The following is an 8,588-nucleotide window of genomic DNA, read 5'->3' as shown; positions in this document are numbered from 1 at the left end:
ATTAAAATATTAATGTTAATTAATTAATTCTTCTATTTTTATTTACATAGTTGAGAAGATTAAGTGTTGAAAATTTCTCTTCTACCGACCTCTATTTATTTTGTTGAATGGAATTGAAATAATTAATAAATTGAGGGAAGAAGTGAATCAAGATAGGAATAAAATTAATTTTGTAATGCAACTACCATGTTTGATAATTGAAGTAATTAATAAATTGAGGGAAGAAAGGAATCCAGATAGGAATAAAAATAATTTTGTAATGCAACTACCATGTTTGATTAGTAGCATAAAGCGATTCTAGAAATCACAAATTCTACTCCTTTTAAACATTTGATATTTAGGTGGCTATAATGGAATGAAAACTTAGTCATTTTTTCTAAATTAATATAAATTTATTTAATTTTTTTAAAATGTCAAGTATATGACTTAAATTCGACATTATCTTTTATTGATTTTTTTTTTTGCATTTTTGAATCACAATAATTTTTTATATTTTTATAATAATAAATAATATTCCAATTTGAATTTTCTTGTTAATTTTTTAAATTATAAACAATAATAAGAATATTGATAACAAGTTATTATTTATTTTTGTTGCTATCATCATCATCATCATCATCATCATTATTATTATTATTATTATTATTATTATTATTATTATTATAGTTTAATTGGGCTTAGAGTATACAAATGGATGTAGTGGTAACTCATTTCGCAAGGCTTAACGTAGAAGTCTTAACTTTCTAATTGTTGAAATATCACCTCAAGACCTTATTTTTATTATTAATTTAAGGCTTTTTTTTTTTTGGTTGAGTAGGCAAGAGACTATACATATTAGTAAAACAGGTGCAAAAAATAAATGATAGAAAGCAAAAAGGAGCAATAAACAAAATTTTATGGAGTTGCTTTAAGGATTTTGATATTTACATCTACCAATATTAGATTAACAATCCTATCAACATTTGTCTTGGCTTCTTTCAAAATAATATCATTATAGGCTTTCCAAATGTAATACAAGGACATTCAAATGAGTTTGATCGAGTCTTTCCTTTAGCACCAAGGGAGGAAATTGGAAACAATTGCTTATCCTAACTTATAAACCTCTTGGGAAGGACAGGGATGTGAAGACCTTAAAGTACACAAAGGTGGTTCTAGTCTTCCAAGACTTTTGCACATCTTACAAGTAGGGTTTTGGGTCATATGCTCCTCTTATGAAACCTAGCCAAGATATTAAGTCAATTAAGAGATGCAAGCCAATTGATAATTGAATGCTTTAGGATATAAGAGTTGGAACTGAATAAAACAGAACCAAGTTTTTTTATTTTTTGCTTTGATGAGTGTAGAATTAAGGGAGAATCTTCCATTGGAAGTTTTGCTCCAATGGATAGAGTCAGACCTTCCTAGGTTTGGGGCAAAAGGAATTAAGCTCTTGAATCTTTCAACTCTCATTGTCTCCCTTCGTGGACACTTCCAAATGCTATTGTTCATTATCACATTAATAGTTGCATCAAGATGAATACCAAGATCAGGAGAAATAATTTCTCCAAGATCAGAGGAGGAGTATGAATAATAGGGCTCATTAGATGCCAATTGTCATAAAAGAGAGATGTGCTTTTTCCATTTCCAATAAGTAATAACATATCAACACAAGCATACACGATCACCCTTAATTTAAGGCTAATTTGTTATAAATTAATAACCTCTATTTTTTAATACTATTAAACAATAATTCAACATTAAATCACTGCCTTTTTGTTTAATTTGAATTTAAATTTCGGTAAGAAAATGATAATTTTTATTTTTTAAACTAAAATGGAGGAAATAAATACAATTCTTAAATTCAATATAAAATTATTTAGTTGTTTTGTTATATACATTTTATCATCTATTATATTTAAGTAAAAATTAAGGACTAAAGTACAAAACCTAACTTTATTTTGCACATGATCATAAACTTTTCTTTTTTTTTTTAAGAAAAAAAAATTTGATTGATCATTTATTTATTTGAAACAAGTTTAAGAAATCAAAGAAACAAATTTGATTTAAACATATTCTGTGGACTTAGCATGAATCAAAACTAATTATATTTATGTCAAATTACTAAATTCTTATTCAATTTCAACTACATTGATGCTAATTAATTATTTTCTTCTATTTTCATGTGGTTTAAACGATTAAGAGTTAAAAAATTTCTCTAATACTAATTGTTGTGAAAATAGCAGCACCTATCATTTTGCTAGTAAGAAAACTTGTCTTACTAAACATTTTACATCATTTTGTTAATAAGAAAAGTCATCTGATTAAAAGTTTTATGTATGAAAGTTAATTAAGATTAAAACTCTATCTAAATCAAAGATCCTTTTTAAGAAAAAGTTAAAAAAAAAAAAAGGAAAAGTAAGAAAGTATTTTTTATTGTATTTTCTATTTGTATTGAAAATGAATTTATTGAGTATGTTAAATGTAGTGACCCGAAGAATAATAGTATTTTTATAATAAGAGGGAGAGAAAATAGATACAGAAACAGAAGGAGGCCGTAGACTTCGTTGACGACATTGCATTTTGGGCATAATATTAAATAACCATAAATTCAGGAAATTGCCCAGCTTCGTCGACGAACACAGGGTCTCGTTGACGAAGGTCTTTAGAATTTCGTCAATAAACATAGGGTTTCATTGACGAGAAAATACTAAGAGACGGTTCGGGCTACTCTGAATTTCATCGACAAACATAGGGTCTCGTCGACGAATTTTGTGAAGGGCTCGTCGACGAGGTGACGTGTCTTGTCAACGAATCTGGCAGTATATAAGGCGGGAAATTGGGATATTTCTCATTTCTCTCGCCGCTCTCTCTCTCCTCTCTCTCTCCTACAACTCTCTCTCCCTTCTCTCTTCAATTTCAGCCCCACCAATCCCTGGATCGACAATCTGAAGCTACCACGACGCTTCTGGCAGAGTTCTCTACGCATCTATTGGAGCGGATCGTCGAGAAATCGGAGTTGAAAATTATCCCAAATTCAAGGTAAGGCCTTTTAACCTCTTTTTGGCCTCACGACAGTTATAGAAAATAATGTAAGTAGGAAAATACTGATATTTAGTTCTGGCATATGTTGGTTTCAGGGTATTTTGTAGGAGGCCCTGTAGGTATTAGGCTTGTTTTCCCTAGGGACTTTTCAGTAATAAGGTAAGGGATATATGTTATGTTAGGAAGTTTCAAATTACTATACACTTTATTTATTTATGAAAATTATGTAATTACGGTATGGTGTGGCTTGAGAATATGTATGTAGTACAGGAATCTGTATTATGAATTGTAGTTTCATGATTTTATGTATTTCACTGCTATGATTAAGTGAATTACAGTACCATGATTTTACGGGATTTGATACCATGATTATACGAATTACAGATACAGTATTTTGATTACGTAGTTCCAGTATTATGATTTATAGAGTTTAAAGCATGCCATGTTTTCTATTACCATAACATTCAAAGTATACAGACAGAGTATTTACAGAATATATAGACAGTTATACAGAAATAGCATCAAGATGCTACAGTTATAGTATGTATAGAACAGAAAGATAGTGTTATGGTAATTTTGAAAATATGATGAAAACAGTTAAAGAGTATATATATGAATATGTATATAGTATCAGACCCTATTGGACCATACAGTTTATAGAGCACGGTACCGTAGCTACATGCAGTATACAGTTTACAAAGTGCAATCGCCTATTTAGATAATAGGGTGTAGGTCGATCGTATAGTGCCCTTGACATGGACAGGCTCCCCATTAGATATGGGTAGAGGTGAGTAGATCGACTGAGGGAGTATAGTGATTTACTTGGTCGGCTAGCCAGTGTAGATACCGCTTACGGGCCGCACAACCCTGTCATGAGGGGTTAAATCATGACATACAGATATCCACAGGGGAAAGTTTACAGTTATTATTATGTATATTCTGATTTACAAAGACAAGAGAATTACTTATGTATGTTAGAAGGATTTTGAATAGTAACTTAAATACAAATGTGTTGAATGACATGAAAATGGTAATGAATATTATGATTTGTACTGTATTTATAGATCTAGATATACATGATTATATGGAAATGGATTTTTGTGATATGATGACTCATTTGCCACACACTAGTAATAGCATATATCGTCTTACTGAGCGTTGGCTCATCCCAGTGTTGAAACCTTTTTCAGGTGATCCAGGTAGGTGAGCAGATCTGGCTCGCAGGTAGAGGGGTGTCTGTAGTGCCCTGACAGCAAAGTGAGTACAGTGGAGGGTTTTTTTTTTTTGTATTGGCCTAGCTAGTTGAGGGCAATTTGGGGGATTTAGTAACACATGTATATATTCTTTTGGGAAACATGATAGCACTCTGGTATTGTACAGTATGGTATATCATTATGTATGGAAATGTTTATTTGTATTATGCTTCTCGCTGCTTAGGATAATGTTATGGTATCAGAGTATGATAATTATTACAGTAGGGAAAAAAACATATTAATTAAGCAGGTCGTTACATTAAAATTGAGAAAAATCAAAATTTAATATGTGAACACTCATGGGTTGTATGTTATCAATTTTAAAAATTACAAAAATAAAAACAAAAATGAAAGTTAAAAATTAGAAACAAACAACAACTTGTTTGATTAATATTTGTAAAATTAATACAAATTTAAAACTTGATTGAATAAATGTTTATTTTATCTTTGAAATAAAATAAAAAATGAGGAAATATGATTTAAATAATAAAAAATAAAAATAAACATTAAAAAATATTTAAAATGAAATAAAAAAAATATTTTACTTAATTATTATCCTTCAAAACCTACTTTTTAGTGTACACCAACAATCTTCTTGTACATGAAAGATTGCAAAATAGTGCAAATATTTTTAAATATCTTATTTTTTGATAAATATTTGTAAAATTAATATAAATTAAAAAATTGATTGAAAAAATGTTTATTTTATCTTTGAAATTGAATAAAAATTAGTACATATCATTTCATTAATAAAAAACAAAAACATTAAAATAAAAATTTAAAAATATTAAATTATTTTACTTGATTATTATGCTTCAAAATTTATTTTTTAGTGTACACCAACAATCTTATTATACATGAAAGATTGAAAAATATTAAACATATTTTTAAATATCGTTTTTTTTCCAATTTTTAGAAAATTTATAGTCATTTTATTTTAATTATAATTTAAAATCCACATAATGATTTTAATTTTAATTAAAAATTATGTATGAAATAAATAATTTATTTTTACAAAAATTAATTCTTCATATTAATGTATTTTGATACCATGTTGTGAAAATAACTGAAAATCATAAAATCTAACTTTATTTTGTTTTAAAAAATAGATAAAAACCCAAATACATAAATAGAAACTAAAAATGCAGACAAACATATTGCCATAATCCATTTCTTTATTATACAAAAAAGAAAAATAAAAGCATGAAGTAATACCAAATAGGCAAATATAATCCAAATTTTTGACCAATTTACAATATATATATATATATATATATATATATATATATATATATACTAATTTTTATTTCACTATCATAAAAAGGATTATGTCTTATTTGTAAGTATCAAAAATTAAATAACTTAATCAACAATTCAAATTGATGAACAATCTAACGCTACACTAATTCTTATTAAAAGAATAATAAATACCAACCTAACCAAGTCATAATTTACCATCCAAAAGTTATTTTAAATTAATTATATTTCTCACTAATTAAAAAATTATCGCAACAAAATTATAATGCAATAATATTTTAAATTTTTGAAAATAAAAATTTTAAAAGTTTTTGATTTTCGCATTTATCATGGGCAGGGTAAATAGTGAGTGACAAATTAGGAAAAAGGAAAATTTGAAATTACGAGAAAACCTGTGGGCTTTGTGTCTGCAAATTAAAAAAGGATGGCTTGCTCACTCGCTCACTCACTCACTCACTCAAGCTACTTTACGCATTGTTCCCAAAAGCAAGGGAGCGCTCCAAAAGTTTAACCGCTACCAAGCTACCTCTGTCTAAACAGCAACCACTAAGTCTATAATATCTACTCACAATTAGCAAAATCGTAGCTGCCCTTGTAACGCCCCAACCTGCTAGGAAGTATTGCGTCTCTCCTCCTCCACCTGAACCAGACAACAGGGGGCGGACCTTACCGGACTAATGACTGACCCCACAAACCAACACGTATTCTTATCAGTGTGTTTTGTCCTCACTCACACACTTCTTGAGAAAACTTCTCAGGTGGTCATTCATCCTAAGATTGCTTCAAACCAAGCACGCTTAACTATGGAGGAATACCTATATAAATAAAGGAGATGCGGTAAGTGGATTTCCACCATTTGCTCTTGATAAGATTGAAATTTATATTTTTTATTGAAGAGTTTTTTAGTTGGATTAATACAAGTTTTAGTGTGAAAACTTCGTTTGGAAACCCCCAGATTTAAGGTTAGGGTTTTTCTTCATTTAATTTGTTATATGTTATATGAAATCTACATTTTAGTATGCTTATATGTATGTTGTATTGATGACAAATTTCGTATGTCAATGTGTAAAATTATTTCAATTTTCATGATCATATACTATTTTATATTAGAGTTTTTATTTACTTTTATGATTATTTTAGTATTTGATCAATTAATATGTAGATTTTTATTTCATCTCATGTTTATTTGAATATATAAATCATGAATGTGTAAATTTATTTCAATTTTCATGATCATTGAATTTAGTTTTAATTTTAAAGTCATATGCATGAAATTGTAAATTTTTTATGTTAGGATTTTTATTTAATTTTTTGATTATTTGAATGTGTAATAAATCAATGTATCAATTTTATTTGATTTTTCGAATTTCATCCAATAAATATCCATCTATCTATTAACTAAGTTCATAGACTACCCTCATATATTTATGCCAACTAACATAAGCCTAAAGTGTTTGGTTCACAAAAATTTAACATTCCAGTCAAGTTTCAAAGTATGATTAAACAATTAGTATCTTTGACTTAGTTTATTTTAAATGTGTTCATAGAATTACTTTGCCAAGAATATTATACCAAGAAAAATAAAATTACTATCTCATGAAAATATTTCTTTGTTTGGCATGATTCATAAGATTGATGAAAATAAAAAATCATTATAACACTTAATAATAATAATAATAAAAATCAAACTTAATTAGAGTTAGGGTTAGGGCTGTCTGTACCCAATTCAGCAATATATTACATCTAAATATATATACACAACGTGACTAATAGTAAAGGAGATTAATGTTGAATAAGGTCATGTACTGTTAATTGATTTTTTTTTATGGGGGCATGGTTAACATGATAAAATATTTTAATAATATTATTTTAAAATAAATTAACATGATAATCATATGTATAAATTATGAACAAGATTATTGTTAATCAAAAAATAGTATTATATTATTTTATTTGATAAAAATATTTAAATATTAATTAAAAGTAACAGTAAACATAATTATTAATTAAAATGTCAATTAAAAATTAACCAAATATTCTTTTATTATGCATTATAACCTATTAATTATTAATAAAATATAATTAAATTATGGAAAAAATAAAAAGAACCATCTATAAATTTAAATTAACATTAAATAAATCAAAAAATTAATTTAGTTATAGATACTATTTTTAACATAAATTAATGTGATAATCAAATGCTATAAATATATATTAATAATAAGATTATTGTTAATTAATAAATAATATTATGTTATTTTAATTAATAGAAAATAATCAAATTTTCATTAAAAATTAAAATAATTAGCTTTTAAGTTTCTAATTATAAAAATATTATTATTTTTATTCAAAATTTATTCTAAAATGGCTATATATTATTTTACTATGTATTATGACATATTAGTTATTATAGTAATATGTTGTAAATATACTTTAATAACAAGATTATTGTTAATTAAAAAATAATAATCTTATATTATTTTTTATTAGAAAATATTTAAATATACATTAACCAGCAGTGGGACGGTCTTTTAATGGAAAATATTTAATATGCTGCATAATTCATACTCATAATTGGTTTCAATATCATAGTGGATACCTGTAACTTGGCGCTGGAAGCCTAACCTTTGGTTTAACGAAGTTATGGTCGTCATTGGCTAAACCATTGCATAATCATTTACATATTTTCATACTCATTATCGGTTTCAATATCATAGCGGATGCCCGTAACCTGGCGTTGGAAGTCTAACCTTTGGTTTAACGAAACTATGGAAGTCACTGGCGAAACCATTGCATAATCATTCGCACATTTTTATACTCATTATCGGTTTCAATATCATAGTGGATAACCGTAACCTGGCGTTGGAAGCCTAACATCTGGTTTAACGAAATTATGGTCGTCACTATCGAAACCATTGCATAATCATTTGCATATTTTCATACTTATTATCGGTCTCAATATCATAGTAGATACCTGTGACCTGGCGTTGGAAGCCTAACCTCTGGTTTAATGAAGTTATGGCCATCACTACGGATGAGCATAATTCAGGGAAAATT

Source organism: Malania oleifera, chromosome 1, assembly GCF_029873635.1.
Source record: "Malania oleifera isolate guangnan ecotype guangnan chromosome 1, ASM2987363v1, whole genome shotgun sequence".
Classification (NCBI taxonomy): Eukaryota; Viridiplantae; Streptophyta; class Magnoliopsida; order Santalales; family Ximeniaceae; genus Malania; species Malania oleifera.
This window is presented reverse-complemented; position numbering follows the sequence as displayed.